Source organism: Cygnus atratus, chromosome 3 (assembly GCF_013377495.2).
Source record: "Cygnus atratus isolate AKBS03 ecotype Queensland, Australia chromosome 3, CAtr_DNAZoo_HiC_assembly, whole genome shotgun sequence".
NCBI lineage: Eukaryota > Metazoa > Chordata > Aves > Anseriformes > Anatidae > Cygnus > Cygnus atratus.
In genome coordinates, this window is record NC_066364.1 from 64,087,596 (window position 1) to 64,105,396 (window position 17,801).

The following is a 17,801-nucleotide window of genomic DNA, read 5'->3' on the forward strand; positions in this document are numbered from 1 at the left end:
AAGGACATCACTATTAGTCAATCAAAAAATATCACGGAGTCAAAAGGAAAGAGTATTGGAGCCAAAACAACTGAAGAACATTTGGTGAACTCCGTATTTGTTTATAATCACGCAAATTCAGGACAGGGTCATTCTCCACCCGTCAGATGCTGATGCCCTTACGAGGCACTACTTCTACACTTGGCTCTGTGCTTCTCCCCCTGTAACGGTAATGCATGACTATACAAAACTAAGTCAATTCAGTACGATAAATTAAAATTCTTCTGAAGGCTGAATTTTCTTTCAAGTTTTCACAGCAAGTGCCTTCTGAAGGATGTTGCACTGACAGTCCAAGAGAAATCCTGCATTTGTTTGGAAAATAAGGACATAATGAGAGCAACACGGTCCGCTTCCTTAAAATGCCTTTTCGACATGCTTGGCCGTGACCTGAGTGGCCTTCTGTGTGAGAAAATACATGTTTTCATCCATACTTGTTCGTTTCCTGTTCTCCAGGTTCAGACTACCAGCAATGGCAATAGTTATAACGGTGCTAGTTATAAAAGCAGCTTGTAGATGTAGCTACTTCTCCTTATTACATCTCAGCTGCTGTCTGTATTAATGCATAATCAACCACAGTACACATAAGCACACAGCATATGAATAAAGACCATAATTATCAGCACTTATTTTTGCATATTTGTTACTAATAACAGTAAAATCTCAAAATACAGCAGTTTATGGCCCTACCCCACAGTTTACAGCTATTTCATCGACAGATAGAAAGGAAAGAAAAATACAGAATTACTTGGTCAACATGAGAGGGAGCAGGACGGTTTGAAAAGGAATTCAAGAGCACTAAATCATTCCTTTCCCAAACTGTCATCATTCCCATTCCCTTCCTAAAGAGCTATTACTCTCATTCCTTTATTTCCTATTGTTATTATTATTTAATATTTGTATCCAGGCCACCAAAGCAAAAGGTTATCCCAGGCTTAACATCTCAGTATGGCTTTGAAGATGAAAACTGAGTATCAGCAGAGAAAATTATCATGGAAAAATTGTCAAAGACATGACTTAAAATCAATTTCTTTGATTCTAGTGCATTCACGTAACCACTTGCTTCTCCTTTTCCATAAACTAGCTGTAAAATCTCTTGAGACAGAGGACTACTGTAGTGTATACATACCTAATGACCCTACAGGGGCATATTTAAAAGAAGAAAGGAGATTTATGTAACAATTTATGGGGGCAATCACAGCTCATCAAGTTATTTTCTTTCACACATGAAATCGGTCCCATTTAAGAGGCTTTTCACATGTATAATTCTACAGTGCTTTTCCAGAGGAAAAACAACGGGGAGGGGGGCGGAATTTGGCAGGCACGGATACAAAACCCTCCAAGGACTGCACATGGCTGAGCAAATTCACTCTCCTGTCTGTTAAACATTCCCATCTCAAAACTTTGTTTCAAGACACGCTCTCATAATGAATAGATGGAACTTGCCTGTACGGCTGAGAGTACCAACACACAGTATTTAATTTCAAAACCCAGTCATATCCTATTCTGCAAAAGGCTGAATGCCATTATTTCTTTGCACATCTTGATTTTCCCTGCCTGCAAGCATCTTGCCATGCGTGATTCACGTTACATAACTCCAGCTTGTTAAAAACAACGGTTATTTCGCTAGGTAGTGCAATAGATTAATGAGGTAAATTCAGAACTTGCTTATTACAGAGCCCAGATGAACGCTGCTCCTCAAACAAAATGCCTCTGCAGCATTAAGCAAATAAATAAGCAACTGCACCAGAATCAGCTACATTCAAAGTTAATTCAATCTTGCAAATTCAGGACACTGTATTCTAGACTATTCAGCGCCTGTTCTCCCACCACAATATGCAAACTCACCGGTGCGTATGCACCTTATTTTTAAAAGAGTGACACACATACACAGAAACAGACACACACACACACCATGCGCCCCAGTCATTAGAGAATAACAGCTGAATATTGAACCAATTAATTTCCCCTGCAAGAGCTCCGCAACACTTTAATGTTTTGGCTGGCTTTGATGGGACAAAATCCTCTGCCCTCAGCTAGCTGCAAAATGCTGGTGTTTCTCAACAACCATTCTTACTCATATCCCTGGTTTGGTTACAAAGTATGAAAGCTGCAGCTGGAGAGGGTTAAACAGGCTTCCTGTCGCTGCTGTGCAAGAAGCAAGCCTCCGCGCTCCACCACGGCAAAGAAATCTCTTCAGGCCCCGCGTGCCCAGCATTACTCAGCACTATTTGGGCCGTATTCCAGGATCCCTGCGTGCCCACCTGACAGCGTGTCCTCTATGTTATGCAAGTGATGTAGTCTCCCCACGGCAAATTATCACCTGACCATCCCGGTCTTTTCAGCTGAGGTGCATCCAGTGACGTGCCCTGTGAAGCAAGCCATTGCAACGTGACTGGATTCTCTTCTCAGCCCCTTCTCCGGGGGAAAAAAAATAAACCAACCAAGTACCCCACGCCTCGCATCGGGGCGAAGGCGCGCTGACGGCGAGCCGGCTGGCGGCCCCGGCGAGGGGGAGCAGCGGCAGCAGCAGCCAGGGCACCGCGAGCACGGCTCGCTGCAGAGAGCGGACCTGAAAGTAGGTCTCAGCCCGCTGCGCCGCAGGGGAAGGGAGGGAGAGAAGGCAGCGCTTTCTCAGAGCAGGAAGACGGGGAGGCCATGAGCGTTTCCTGTTGTGCAGCTGAAACAAGCAAAGACGTCATTACATTTACACTCCCTCAGGGTGTCAGCAGATTGAGGGCCAAAGTTCAGTCATTTCCAGCGCACGGCGAGGAGGGAGGTTTTGGGGGAGAAACCAGCAGCGGCTTTATTGCTAACAGCGTTCTCTGCACTTGCATAGCAAAACAGTTGAGCAGCGTGTTACCAGGCTCAGCTGCAAAGTATCGTATGTGACTAGAAACAATATTTGCTCAGGAGCCATGCTGCTCTGGTTTTCCTTGTTCCGCTTGTGTAAGGAATATTACTACAACATAGGGATGCGCTCAGCTCTCGCTACAGCCCATACTCCTGCAGGCATCTGGAGATGAAGCCTTACATATTTTGGGATCCCGTGGAGTAAAACATGTTTTGTGTATGCATTTGGGGCAAAACTGGAGTGTAAAACTACAGGATTCACTTGTTGGAGATGGCTGACAACCCAGCAAAGTGAATACAGATGCTTCTTTTCGATTTCCCTCCCGCCTTTCTGAAGCAAGTAGGGGCCCGACGTAAGGAAAGAGGTGGAGGCGCAGGGGTTGTGCTGTGGCATGTGGTTGCTGAGCATTCGGGAACTGCTTCTCTCGCAGGCTGACCATCAGACCCTAAGTAAATCATTAGTACCCTTATCGAGCAAGTGTAGGGAGCGCCTGGCTCACAGTCCGACTTACAGTTACTGCCCTAAAGCCAAACACTGGAAAGACTTGTTGATGGAAAGCATCACTAATGACCCAAACGAGGGCACGTGGGAGGTCACAGGATGTCTGCTGGACAGCCACTCAAAAACCACCTCGGGGAAGCGCTGTGGTTACCACTGGTCCTCCCTTCGGCAGGGCAATGGACACACCAGCAGTACGCTCTCACTCGTAGCACATGCTACACAGTGATAAAAACAGTTATTCCCCAATGAGCACATCCCGGCAACATCCGCTGGGGGCTAGGACGCCAGACTTTCCCTCTAGACCCTGAGGCAGACTAAGCAGCAATGCTCTGGTTGATATAAGCTGATATTTAAACAGTAGCCCTTAATTCAAAGTATTTTGATGATAACAGTTAAGAGGAGTTTGGAAAGCGCTAGTCCCAACCTTCACCTCAAGCTGCCATCACTAGCTGAAAAGGATTTTTCTTCTGTCTTTCTGGAATAACCACCCTGTGGTCACACCAGGAACTGAAGCCAACCTTTCAGCCCTGGTAAAACCAAGCATTAGAGCTGAAACCAGGGAACCACACGTCTGTATCTCACAGTTATAATAAATCACATCTTTTGTTGGACATATGCAATGCCATTGGCTTACCCAAACTGCTCATTTTACTAAAAGAAGGTCAAAAGCAACAATTTTGCAATTAAACTTTTTAACTAAACATTTTGGAAATGCTTTTAAAAACATATCCTTCTACAAGGATATGAGCTGGTTTATTTTCTACCCTTTTTTTTTCAGAGTTAAGTCGTTCAAAGACCACTTATCTTAAAGATTCATTGCCCAGATGGCATGAATAAACCTCTACTGTTCTTGTTCTGACATTAACTTGAAGACTTAATCCTGAAAGTCGTCAATGTAGCACTAACCATCAGGACTCTTTTCAATACAAAAGAATGCAGAGAAATGAGTCTTTGGTATTGGCGATCATTTCGAGTACATAATACACGATCTGAGGGAGCAGAGCTGATTTTAATTTTGCATCAAACAAACAAAAAAAGCATTAACTTTAGCAAAGATAATCTGGAGTAGTTCAATCAAAGTAAAGAGATCAGAATTTGGCCCATAAGTTGTGGGTGCTAGATCTGAACCTGGCCCATATCATACCCAGTCCTGGGCAAGAGATTAATGGGTGTGCAAAGCCATGTTCCCCTGAAAGGAGGGAAAAGGGGACAAAACCTTCCAAGTACTGTGAGGACGTTTCCACTGTGCACAGCATCCTAAAAAGCACATAAGAGGGTCATTAGATTTTCCGATATCTGCTCGTAAATTACTATACTCACTCACAATAAGCTTGATCAAGTAGTTTTAGCCCCATATCTGAGAATGAAAGAAATGCACACACAATTGGTACTTTTGACTGCACCGAGACAATCACACATGGCACAACAGCAGAGGGCCACTAGGCTGCGCAGCCATCCGGCACAGACACACACTATCGCAATAGGTATGTTTCATACGTATATGAGCATCTACTGCCATACGCTGTCTGCTGAAGAACAGAGAATACAGTAAGGAAGAGCAGCGCTTTGAGATACTCATCCCCATCCTGAAAGCTGATCTTCAAGTAATTACATCTTACTGCTCCGTTAGTTGAGGAACAGTATTAAACCATCTTTACCAAGGTTTGCCAGGAGAAAATGCTATCTGATCTTTGCAATATACGCTATCCAAATTTGTGTATTTGTATCCAAATATGACCATGGCATTTTAAGAGAGCTGTATCTATTGTTGGTTTTTGTTCATTTGAACTCCGAAACTTGAGGCAACTGGACAGATGCTAAGCATGAACTGGTGTCACTGCTAAGTGCCCTTAGCACACTGATGAAAACATTCGCTTTTGCACTCCAAAATAGAAACTGGTTGTGGTAAGTGCAAATACGTATGGAAAAGACTCTTAGAGTTGGCTACCTACAAAATATTTAACACCTTTACAGATTCCCACAAACTTGATTATACTTTTACCCCTTACAACCCATCTGTGTAATGCTTAGAACAAAGCCACTATATTGTATCACTAGGGAATTTAAACTACTTACAAGGGTTTTATAATGCTTTCACTTCCATTTAAAAGAATGTTTGAGAGGTGCAAATGGAAAAGCCATTATCTTGAGATTTTTTGTTGAACTGTCTCATCATTAAGGGAATTCTCTCAAGCAATCCTATAAATAGATTACTCCAATGTCCTGTGATGCTTTTATGAGGAAAACAAGGCAAGTAAAGATGACAGGGTCCAAACTGTCCAACACCTGACAGCAGGAAACCGTTTACCTTCAAAACACGTGTGGCAGAGAACAGAAGTGGGGGGCTTTTTTTTCACCGTGCTTGCTACCCAGCCTAAATGTGGCACCACGAGGGACTCGCCCCCTGTGGAAGGACATGACCCAGCCAGGAGTAAAGCCGAGCCCACCAGGAATCGCTCAAGTCTTCCCTGCTGTCTCCTCCCACATACCTCAGCAGCTTTCCACACAGGAGGATGCATGGCCTCACGTTCAGAAGCTACTGGAAAAACGGCGCGTTGCAAAGGGAAAAATACTGCAGTGAGCATATAGTAAGGCTTGGGTACAGGATGAAAACATGACCCTTGCCTTACAAATGGGACGGTCCCATACATTTAAGGTGTGTGTGAGTGTCCATAGACATGTAAGTGTGTAAATGTGTGTGTGTTGTGTGTACACACGTGCAGATACATACACTCGTGTATACATACATATATGCATTCACACATGCATACAACTGAATATATGAAAGTGATTTGGCTGAATGGAACTAAACCCCTATGACTGGAACTATCTTTTTCAAGTATCAGCTTACGGAGATTTACTGGGCAGAACAAATTATGTCCTGGGAGCTCGGGGGGAAAGGCAAGCACTCATTTTGGGACTTACTCAAATATTTATATTTTATTTCAAATGCCTAATCATGACAAAGCAGATCTGAAACCCATGTTTGAGAACATGCAGTTTTCAACAATAGGTAACCTAATTTCAAGAAACCAAAAGCAATTGCAAAAATATTTATTGAAATTGCTTTCATGGAAACAATGAGAAAACACTATAAAAACGTTAAAAATATTAAATCAACTTGACTGCTGCTGTATCTCATGAATTCAACAAGATCCTAGGCAACAATAATATTTAGAATAAATATTTTTCTTATGGGAATAGCATTTTCCCCTCAAATTGACCAGATGATATCAATTAATAAAACAACAACAACACAAAGATTAGATACAGAAAGTCCATCTTCTGACTTAAAATTGAAACTGTACTCCAGTAAGTACAATGCTTGGTTAAGACATTTACTTTTGCTTTCAAAGACCTTCTTTCATGGGTTATTTTCCCTTAAAGTATTTTGAGCTAATTTCAAATTGATAGAAATGCGTTAACACTTCAGAAAGCAGGCGCTGCTCTGCAAAATACTGCGCACACACACAGAGACGTAAAAATCAATATAACAAATATAAATCGGACAGCGATTCCAAATTCTGCAATTACGCTATAAGACCCCCTTGAAAATAAAGGGGGGGGTGGGAGGGGGAGACAGTGAAATTAATAAATAAAAATGAGTGATACAAAAATACAGTAACTTTCTACGCAATACACCATCTGTTCCGCAAGAAAACCATGCTGCAGCAAGCCACAGGGGCTACAGCTATGAAAAGCCCTTGTAGAGGAGCCAAACGCTGCAATGAGCAGTTTGAGAAGCTGTGGAAAACCATCCCACCTGGCGCGGTATGGAGGCAGCATGCACAGCTCTCGCTGGGAAGTCATCGTCCCATCCCGCGGGCTGAGGGCACCCAGCTGCCCCCATGTCCCCAGAGCCCAGGGCCGGTGGCACCAAGGAGCGGGCGCTCGGTACTTCAGGTGGTGGGGCTTCGCTGCCTCTCTTCCACAGGAAGGTTGGGTTTGTCTCCAGAGCTACGGGCATAGCACGCTGGATTTCCCTAACTCCTCCGCAGACCACACCTCTGCTGATGCTGCTTCCTGCTCTTTTACTACCAAGTCTGGTGTCTTGACAGAGATGCAGTTTATGGAACATGGGAGCAGGCACCCTCATATGCCTGCTGCCCCTAAGGCTCGTTAAAAATAAGAGCTGCTATTGCACACCAGATGCTTGCACGCCGTGGTGTGCCTTACAGCAAGCCACGTATGAGTCTACCAGCCACTCGGGCAAAGCAGCAGTCAGGGGAGACCTAGATCAAAGCAGCAGAAAGGGGTGCTCTGTTATGGTTAGGAGGGCCAATTAAGGTGTGCGTCCCTTGCCTTCCAGCTGGCAAAGTCTCAGGTACTTGGGATTAGGTAGTAAGAATTTACTCTGCCTCCTATTATTATTCATCAGGGGTGTGCTAAAAACATCCCCTGCCTTTCCAGCCATTGGCTGCAGCAGCACACCAACTACAGGCTGCAGGGCAAGGTTGGATTTCCTCAAACCATGCTTTCGCTCCCCATCACCATGCCCGGAACAAACGATGGAATCGCAGAACCCTGGGCAATTAGGAGACCAAACCTGGACTGGAGAGAACTCAAGAGCCAACACATTATCATAGCTCTCATTAATAAAATAATAAACTGTGCAATTACAGTGGGTTGTGCACATACCTCAGGGTATGCAGTAAGGCACAAATTTAGAAATGGAATGTTTCCAACAACCAACAACGACTTAAACAGGCAAGGATCCTTATCAAACAATTAGGTTACTCAAGAACTACTCCAATAACTGGCCCCTTTTGCCCAAGGTAACACATTTTAAAATCATGTCATAAACCTTGGTTGATCGAGGTTTTTTCCCCCCATTTATTATTTTCTTTGTAGCACATAAAAAAGAAAAAAGTCCACCTCCCTCTAATCAACCAACACGTACAAGATTCCTTTAAAATTAGATTTAAAAATGTGAAAGTGCAAAGAGAAACCCAGTGATCAGTGATAACCAAACATAGCTGGTGCCACTGGGTTTCAGGTGAAGCACAAACCACACAGTACACGTAGGTTACACTACAATGCAACAACATACTAGAACCTTGCAATCCTATCGTAAACAATGATTTCTTATGCCTTTATTTAACGCTGGACAGTACAAGAAGCAAAACAAAAACAACTTGGTAATAATGCCAAACTAGAAGGTATGAGACCTCATTAAAAAAAAAATACCAAAATGACAGCATACACAAACTGAAACGAAACACAAAGTTTCTCACATCTTCTTCACAAGCAGTTCCAGAACCAGGTTATCAGATGTAATTGGTGAAACAAGCATAGAGAATAGGTAAGGTACAGTCCAGTATCCAAGCTCACTAACTGTTGGAGCTATGGTGCCTTCAGGAACCCAGTGAGTTTCTTTGTCAGACGAGTTAAAAAATAAAATAAAGCTGAAACAACAGCTCTAAGCCACTGTCAGTTCCAACACTTGTACCTAAGACTTTACACATTTTGTATTCAAATCACAATGGAAGCACCTTGGGGTAGGTAATATATCTTTACTCTTTCTTTCCAAATTATCTTATACCATCTGGCAATGTAACAATCATTTCTGTTGAGAGTGCCTTTTGTTTTTTATCTTCTCTGCCTCAAGTATCCAGAGGCTGTTTCCATGTAGACAGTTTTTCCAATATTCTCATCTAGTGTTCCTATGTCCTCTGAAGAATAAACCTCGTATCGTGAAGGTTTCCACTGACACACCGAGACAGTCACGAGGAGCGCTATTTCAGCAATAAAACTCCTACCTATAACTGATGGATAAATCCTGGTCCCATGAAAATTAATAAAAAACTTGCCATTCTGCACTTTTGTCGGAGTCAGGATTTGATGCAAAAGAATGTCGTTTTTATTTTATTCACAAGAGATGGTGCAGTTGACAAGGAAAAAAAGATGTGCTGAGCACAGTTTGGTGCCATCTCAGCTGTGGGGCACTGGTCAGAAAACCTGGGGATGAGGGTAAGACGTTTTTGCACCTGACAGAGAAAACAAAGGTCAAGCAGCAAGATGACGGGAGTTGGCATTATCAGATGTTTTTTCAATGGTATTTTCATTCACATAATCCATTTACACAGGCAGTCTGTTCACGAATTGACTTTCTAGTCCCACTGCTCCAGCCATAAAGACCTGGCACTGCTAGTTCAGCCATGGAGCTGAATGATCTTACCAGCGGTGTGAGGGTTAATGGGCACCATGCACGAGTTGACTGCCGTGAACCACCAATGACAGGGCCTCAGAAATAATCCTTTAACCTCCCGACTAGACTGAGTGAAATGGCTATGGCCCTCGGAAACAAAAGGATATAAAAGGAATTCAAAGTGCCTCAACTTAGAAGGCAAATATCTTCAGGGGCTCACAAGACACGTTCTTGGTTGATCAGTCACAGGCAGTAAGAAGAGCCGTGCCCAGTTACCGGATGAATATTGACCCTGGTGGCACCACCAACGCTGAACAACACTTCAGAAAGGTCACCTGGGCAGACTGCAGAGCCCGCCACCCCGCAGGGAGTGCACAGTAGGGTACGGAGAATGAATACGACTGTTTACTTGTTTAACAAAATGTGGCTGTGGATAGGCATCTATATGCAAATTTGTGCAACGACTGCTAATATTCACACATAAATAACAAAACTAAGCTTGCTTAAGTATTTTCTTTTAAATTTAAAAAATAGCACAAGTTGAATCTATGTTAGCAGCAGGTCAAATCTTCCTCTCGGTGACAAATAAGGCAGACTTGCAACCAGAGGCCCTCATGAAGTTTCTCCTGGTATTCCATACTGCAGAGGAGACAGAACATGACTGGAGGCAAACGCTATGATCACATAAGGCGATGTAGGTGTATACACATGCACTTGTACATGCACACTTAAATATTTCTTTGTGCAACGTAGCAAAGCTCTCAAAAATAAACAGATCACACTAGAAAATTTATGTGAAAACAAATTCAGGAGCAAAAAAAATGTTCTTTTTTTCTGGCTGAGAGAAACAACACAGGTATAATCCCATCATCTGGATGTGACACCACTCGAATTACGCAATGAGACTGGGAAGCATGGCTGGCTGTTTTCTAGTGCACAAGTCTGTAAATAGCCACAAAATCTATTTATTACACTCTTGGCTTGCCAGACAACCCACTTGACAGAGAAAGAGTCTGCCCAAAATTGGTTAAATTTATTCCCTTGCTTGCTAGTTAAGCGTGTTGAACTATTGAGCAGGATCAAATGATACTGCAACTAAATTAAATCAACACAGCACAGAAGCAAATGTAAAGAATACCTGCAAGCACTGAGCAAGACAAGAAGGTGTATTTCAATGTATTCTGAGGGTAAATTATTTGTGGAGAAGTCAAACAATGGAAATAGAGATTGCTACCACTGAATTCAGTGACTTCTATTGGATCTTAGTTACTTGTCAAGACTGAACACCCCACAATTTGACAGGGGTTTTAAAAGCCACACTACTAATATTCTTTAGGTTGAGGACTTAACATTAGAGGGAGACTTGATCTGATACAAATAACTTCTTGTAGATAATTATAATCCATTGCCAGCCACATCCAAACCTCCCTCCCCATCTTATTAAACTTCCCCTCTAGGCCTCATTCAACGTACATCCAAAAATGTCTATTTAGTAACCTCCTGTTTTTTTTTTTTTCTTTAATTACTATGGCTGTGTGAGAGAGAAGTAGTAAATTAGAAGGTTTCTCTCATAGTCACTCCTTTCGTGGAAAATATGCTGCACTGAAGCTTCAGAGAGGCATGCGTAAAGGAACTGCATCGTCCCACACGTCTTTCTCTTTCCTGCCATGCAGAGGGTGATCTGGGGAGCAAGGGAAGGAAAACCAGGGTGTACCTGCAGAAGGCTACTGCACCAGTGCTACAGAAGAAAAAGAAAAGACCCCAGAAAGACCACATAGTATCACATAGAGGGGACAGACCAAAACAAAAGGAGAAGTTTTTCTCTTTATACACGTCTTCTGCAAGTGAATGTGTCTGGGTTAACTTGCCATCAAGGAAGGTTTGGGCTTATCAGCTCTGGAAATTGAAATCCGTACAACCCAAAAGCAAAACACGCATTACCATGGTGCTGTATAAACATACCCTGTCCTTGCTCCAAAAGAGAGGTTTTGGAGGTTCTAATACATGCTCATTTCCTTGCCTATTACTTTCTTACCTCTCTACAAAACACGTTCATAACAGCACTACACAGAGTGCAGAATTCAGAGTGTGGATTAGATCACTAATTGATTTAATGGCATCACTGAACAGCTATACAGTAACAGTTTTCAGCTATTAGTGAGCAGATTTAAAAAAAGGCAGAGAAAATCAAAGTTCTATATCATCCCTTTGTCTCCTGACATTTGCGGACAAAAGTCCTGGCAACAACAAACCAAACCAAAGAAAGGTGCTAAGGGAACCTGCATACCAGTCAGTACCAGTTCCAACTCACAGCCTTACTCCTTCACAAATACGTAGCTGTCTCAAACACGCGCTATTAATTACACCGCATTATGTAGCAGTTTTACTAATTCATGGCTGACTCTGAAGTTTTCTACCAATAATTAACATTACCCACTCTGATAAATTAGGTCAAAGATGAGTACGGATTTGTGTATTTTTTTCATTAGTAATTAAGTAAAACAGAGATTAAAAAAAATAAAAATGATGTGAACAATATGGAACTAATATGCATCAAACATGACAGATAACTTAGACAAACTTTACTGCCCTCTCCTTTCCAACTTCATTGCCACCATACCAAACTGCTGGAGAGGCAGCAACACCATATTTGGCACCACACAAACTCTAAAACAAAAACCTTCCTGTGAGTTTTTATTTCACTAATATCATGCTAACTTCACTAAACACCCTTTCACTATTCATCATTTCCAACTCAAGTGTATTGTAAATGACTCCTGTCCTTACACTCATCACAAGTTTCTTCGGTGAATTAGCAACATCTTAGCAAGCTCATACCAAAATTCAGCTGTACTTCCCAATTAAATACATGTAGCATACCCCTTATTTAAGCTTTAAGGAGACAGAGTCTAGTCACTCACTTCTGGAGGAATTTTGCCATTACTGTAAGACCAAGCAAAAAAATAATGGAATGGGCTACAAGTTTTGACATAATTTCACTAAGAATTTTGAAAGCAGTTATATTCACATAGTTTTGCACAGATGTTCAAGCAATGTCACTTTGCTCTAAGAGCCTAGTATTATGGCCTCTCCTGGTGATCACATCGACTATCACATCACACAGCATCCCAACGTCTGACGCTAGGGTCTGAAAGCTCATAGTTACATCCTACCTTTACCACAGCGTACAAACTTTTCAAGAGGATTGGGATTTGATTGTAAGAATCTACGAATGCCTAGCCAATGATACATAACTTCCTCACTAGATAACTATTTTGTCTCGACAAATGTAGGAAGAAACACTACTTCATAAAGAGCTTCCAAAACTGTCTTCCCAAACATAGCTGATTTTAAGTAGGAAAAAGTCAAAAAACAGTCCCTCTCTGTTGTTACAGAAGATGGCGAAGTGGGCTCTCTCTTCTACAACGTCAGCAGAACAGTTTTAGAAATTCTGATTCCCCGGGGAACCAGCGCTCGGAGGTGTCACAGCGGATGCAGGTAGCGCTGGCAGCACGCAGACGGCAGCTACAGAGGGGCCGGCACCACTCCCTAGAGCATTTCTTTACCACCGCTGATGCGTGTACGGAAGGAAAGAAAGAAAGAAAATCGCTCTCAAACACCACATAAGCTGACAGCAGTTAGAGCAAATAATGATACATTTTCCAGGTAATTAACTATTTGAGCTGTCTCTGAAAGACAAGGAATACAAAACTGCACACACCTGGAGGACCCTTCTGAACAGACTGCGCTCCAGTGCCGTGCACTGAACTATGAACACTGTTAACACGTGCCAGCAGCTCAGTCTCTGTTGAATACTGACTTTGGTCTAAACTAAATAGTTTTTTGCTCTAAACTAAATACTTTTTGCTCTAAACTAAACAGTGTCATGCCTTGTTGTCAAGGACGGGTAACCCCAGTAATTACTTCATACTATTCTTTCTTGACACGCTACACGTGTTTTGTTTTAATGCAAACCACAAATACAAAATACACAAAAAAAAGAGAATGAGCCATTTCTCTTATTGAGCAGAAAAAGACAATACACAAGAAAACCCCGCTGCCTAATAAAACTAATTCTAATAATCCCAATCTGGCCCTGTTAGCTTGTTTTAAACATAAAGCTCCTTTCTGCCTAAGCACGGATACTGCTTTATGGGAAAACCGCTCATAAAATAATCTTATTTCACCAAAATTAAACATTCTGCTCTACTACATTCTCTGAAATGATATCACGTCCTACGGCATGTAATTGAATATTTCTTTCAGCTTTTTACACTGCTTATTAGCACAGGTCCACTACTACTGCTGACTCACAAATCACAGGATAAGGAGCGGGCACTCGAGCCTTGGCAGCCCAGCAGCGAGCCCAGTGTGGGGACGTTCCAGGAGCACCACCAGGGCTTGGGAAGGGTCTTTTAACTTTATTCACTACCTTTAAAATGTCACCTGGCTCTGTAATTTCAATTCCCTTTAGCTCTTCTAGTTTTTACTTTTCTGCTAAATTGAACTACTCATGCAAATTATCTAACTGTTTTCCTCTGTATGGAATTTACAATATACCGCCATTTAAAAAAAAACCAACTCTGTATCAATCAAACCTGAAGATCCCCTTGGATAACACAACAGGGATTAAAGTGTGACTTGAAAAAAATACTGTAAATCCTTTTTTACCCTTTGGCAGCTTACACAAATCAGAGATTTCAGCCAGAGTTGCAGCAGCTTATTACAACTTACTAAATTGCAATGAATTAAAATTACATACAGATATTCTCTATAATCTTTTTCCTACAAGTTGAAATTTCTTTCATATTAGAGTGGCATTCTTCAGACTTGGTAGGTGTATTAGGACAGCACGGTCAATTGCAAGTAAAAATGAAAAAAAAATAAGCCAATAGAACTTTTTTTTTTGTTACACAAACTGAGGTGCAACAAAACAAACCCATGTGTGCACGAAGTGACCACAAACACATTACCAACTACTTTACTACCTTATTTACACTTTCTACATCAGTTTTAGAAAGAATTTTCCCACTGAGACCTAGCCTACTCTGACAGAGGCAGAACATGCATAAACACACTCAGAAAAAATGGATATAATCACTACCCAAACTAGTCATGCCAAAGTAACCACATGCTGGGGAAATTTGTATCAGATAATTACATCCACATTGGTACGCTGTAGAACTTGAAGAATAGTATCATGTAAGTGGTGCGTTTTCTGGAGCACAAGCCCTGAGATCCCCATCTAGGGAAAGCAGAGGAAAAAAAACACAGAGAGGTTTTTGCTTACTCATACAAAGATCTTCACTGACAAAGTTAAGAGGCAACATCCAATTTCAAGAAACAGTAAAAGAGGCATGCCCAGGGCAGGAGGAGGAAATGCAGAAATACAAGCAATGCTGTGAGCATAAACAGACGTGGTCCACACTCCGCTGGCATACAGAGAGCGGAGAGCAACCGTTTTGCAGATGTACAAAACGTGCCTGAAAGACAAATGAAAATAGGCACCCAGAATCCACAAAGCTTCCCCACAGCAAGAGGAAACGCTTACATTTAGACCGTAGTAATGATGGTGAGAAATCCATCACAAAATAATAAAAAAAAAAAAAGGCTAAGAGACTTTTAATTTGACAGGCAAAGATACTTGTGCGTCCTCTGATTATTTCACATCAGGGATTTGGAAACAGCGCATCAGATTGCTTCTCCAACCCGTACCCTCTCACCCCTTTTCCACGTCCACAACGCTGTGAGAGAGATTCCTGGGGACGAATCTTACTGAGGGCAACCCACTACAAATGAGTCATTAGTTCAAGTCAACTGTTTAATTTATGAACAAAAGTTCATTATTCTAAGACCAGAAGTATGCGGTGCCTCTCATTTGCCAATTTCAGTTGAAAAAAATGCAAAGATTGATTGCTTCCACAGATTAACGAATCCTTTCAATTCACCAATGATTTCTTAAGGTCCGAGTAGTGGCTCGCCAGTTGGTTATGATGGAAAAACTTCTAATACTTCTACTTGCAATGGATTTTTGCTCTCAGGCTGTCAGACAAGCACTTTTAAAAGTCCTAATTTCACTTGAGAAAGAAAAATACAGCCTCAATGAATTGCTTTTTAATATTTCCTGCCATAATATAACAGTTGTTGCAAAGTCTTATAAAAACCATGTAAGCTCTACAAAGAGCAACAAAGCTGTAGAAAGCTGCTATTTCCTAATAAAATGTCACAGACAGCTTGAAACTTGTCACTCTTATGTGATAATTCCGTGCTACTTTAATTAAATGCAGCATCCAAACTTACTGATTGAAACACACCAATGAAATGTGCTATTCTCTATTTTCTGTCTAGCGTACGTCTCCCTTTGCAGTTTCTTTACTTCTTCAGGAACCGCTAGACAGTTCCTTCTACTTAAAAAATAATAATAAAAAACGTTAAATTTCACTAGAAACCCAAGTAAATTTAAAAATAGTTATTTTAATCCATAACACCACTTCAGAGACGCTGCTTCAGAAATCTGTTAAGAAAAAATAACCTGCCTCTCCGAAGATTTTTAAAGCAGTTTCCTCATAACTTATCAAACTTTGCAAGTAGCAAAGGTATGCAGAGGCTGCATACAACACTTCTGTGGAGATCCCAAGAGCATTAGCAATTAACTCTTGCTGAAGACATGAGCCCACCAGACCCGCTCATGATTTTGCAGTCCTCCTGCGGGAAGGACCAATGGCTTATAACCCAGCACTCTCAGGTTCGAGTATCTCTTCCCCATGATCGACGTAAGGCGGATGAAAGATTCTCCCCTCCTCACCCTGTGAAGGCCAGTGACATAAGAACCAGCTTTTGCTGGACCTGACTTGCACCAGGAGCTAGGACAGCTGGAGAAAGCTGGTGCTCAGCTCTGAGGATTTCACCTGGAATCTTTACAGGCGGAACCAAGCGCGGATGCCGTGGCAGTGGCGTTCGCTGAGCTCCACCTGCAGAGCTGGGTGCAGAGCTATCAATACAGCCAACCACAGCGTGTTACAAAACCACACCATACTGAAATTTGAAAGATAGCTTGCCTCATTTCATAACACGCTACAAGCCACATAACTGATCTTCCCACCTACAGTAACACTCTTAAATATTCTCTCTGGATGGGTAAGTATCGCAGTATTTAGCCAAGCCGAGCACTTCTGCCGGACACGCAGCTCCTGCATTCCCGTTACCTCACCCGGTATGGTTAAACGTCAAAAGCAGTAACAGTAACTGCCCCTGCTGATGACTTGAAAGCGATGAGAAGAGAGACATGCAAAATGGCACTCATTACTTTCATTTTTGTTTAAATCCAATTCGCTTTAATTCTTTTGAAAAGAAGCACCTCGACAAACAAATAAACCAGAAAATTTGGCAAAACACTCAACAATAAATTTCACACTTTAAAAACTTTCAGCTTGGTCACAAACATGCAGACTAGTGTCCTAGGTTTATTCGCATAAGTGAGCCCAGCCAAGGGTATGAGAAACAGTTAAAAGCCAAAAAAGAATGGCCTTGCAGGGTGCCACCACATAAACTAAACATGATATACTGCCAAACGCTCAAGCAGACACATGTACCATTATTCCGCAAGGACCACATGAATGCATATGGCTCTCTGTTTTGTCTTCATAGTAACAAGAAGGTTTGTAAACAGATCTCACATATGAGGCAATCTAGTCACTTGAGAATCTAAAAATCTGTCTCTCCAAAGAGGCGTTCTGCGCTGTTGCCACACCACCGGACTTGGATACACAATTAAAAGTCCTCTGCGTTTGTGCCTCGGGACAAGTGCTGCTCACTTTTGTTCTTAGCACAGCAGCGATGCTGTGGCACGCCACCACAGCCAGGGTGTATACCTGCTTTGCCCAGTAGCCACTGGAAAATAACAGCAATGTTGCATCCTATAAAACCTGAAGAATTTGGGTCGTTCCATCAACAAAAGCAACGACACCCTGGCTTTGTACCACACCACGGTTGTCCTTTGCACCGCTGAAAACCACAGGAGCCTTAAATTTATTTACTGAAGATGGTAGTAACTTTGAAAAACTTCAGTGGAAAAAGCCTCCCAGCCTAATCTGCAATGCTGCCTTTTTTTTTTTTTTCTGTAAAACGAGAAAGGCAAAAAAGAATCATGCAGACCGTTTTGGGTAATCCATATCTAAACTTTCAGAAGTATCTGCTGCCTGGAAGGATAAGGAAAGATTTAACATCTAGCTGTAAATAAATATAATCTCCTGGTTACCGTGC

The 17,801-nt window shown here is 42.0% G+C and overlaps 1 protein-coding gene across 7 annotated transcripts in view; it reads right to left on the reverse strand.

Annotated features, from left to right (window-relative positions):
• HIVEP2 (HIVEP zinc finger 2) overlaps positions 1-17,801 on the reverse strand; it is a 136,040-nt gene that overhangs the window by 116,182 nt on the left and 2,057 nt on the right. The window contains exon 1 of one of the 7 annotated variants that reach the window (XM_035538420.2): positions 2,360-2,481. The exons of 5 other annotated variants lie outside the window; for them this stretch is intronic. The gene's annotated coding sequence lies outside the window, so the exon portion shown is untranslated. Of the gene's footprint in view, positions 1-2,300; positions 2,482-17,801 lie in introns of those variants that run through there. One more of the 7 variants, XM_035538427.2, reaches the window with a different exon arrangement.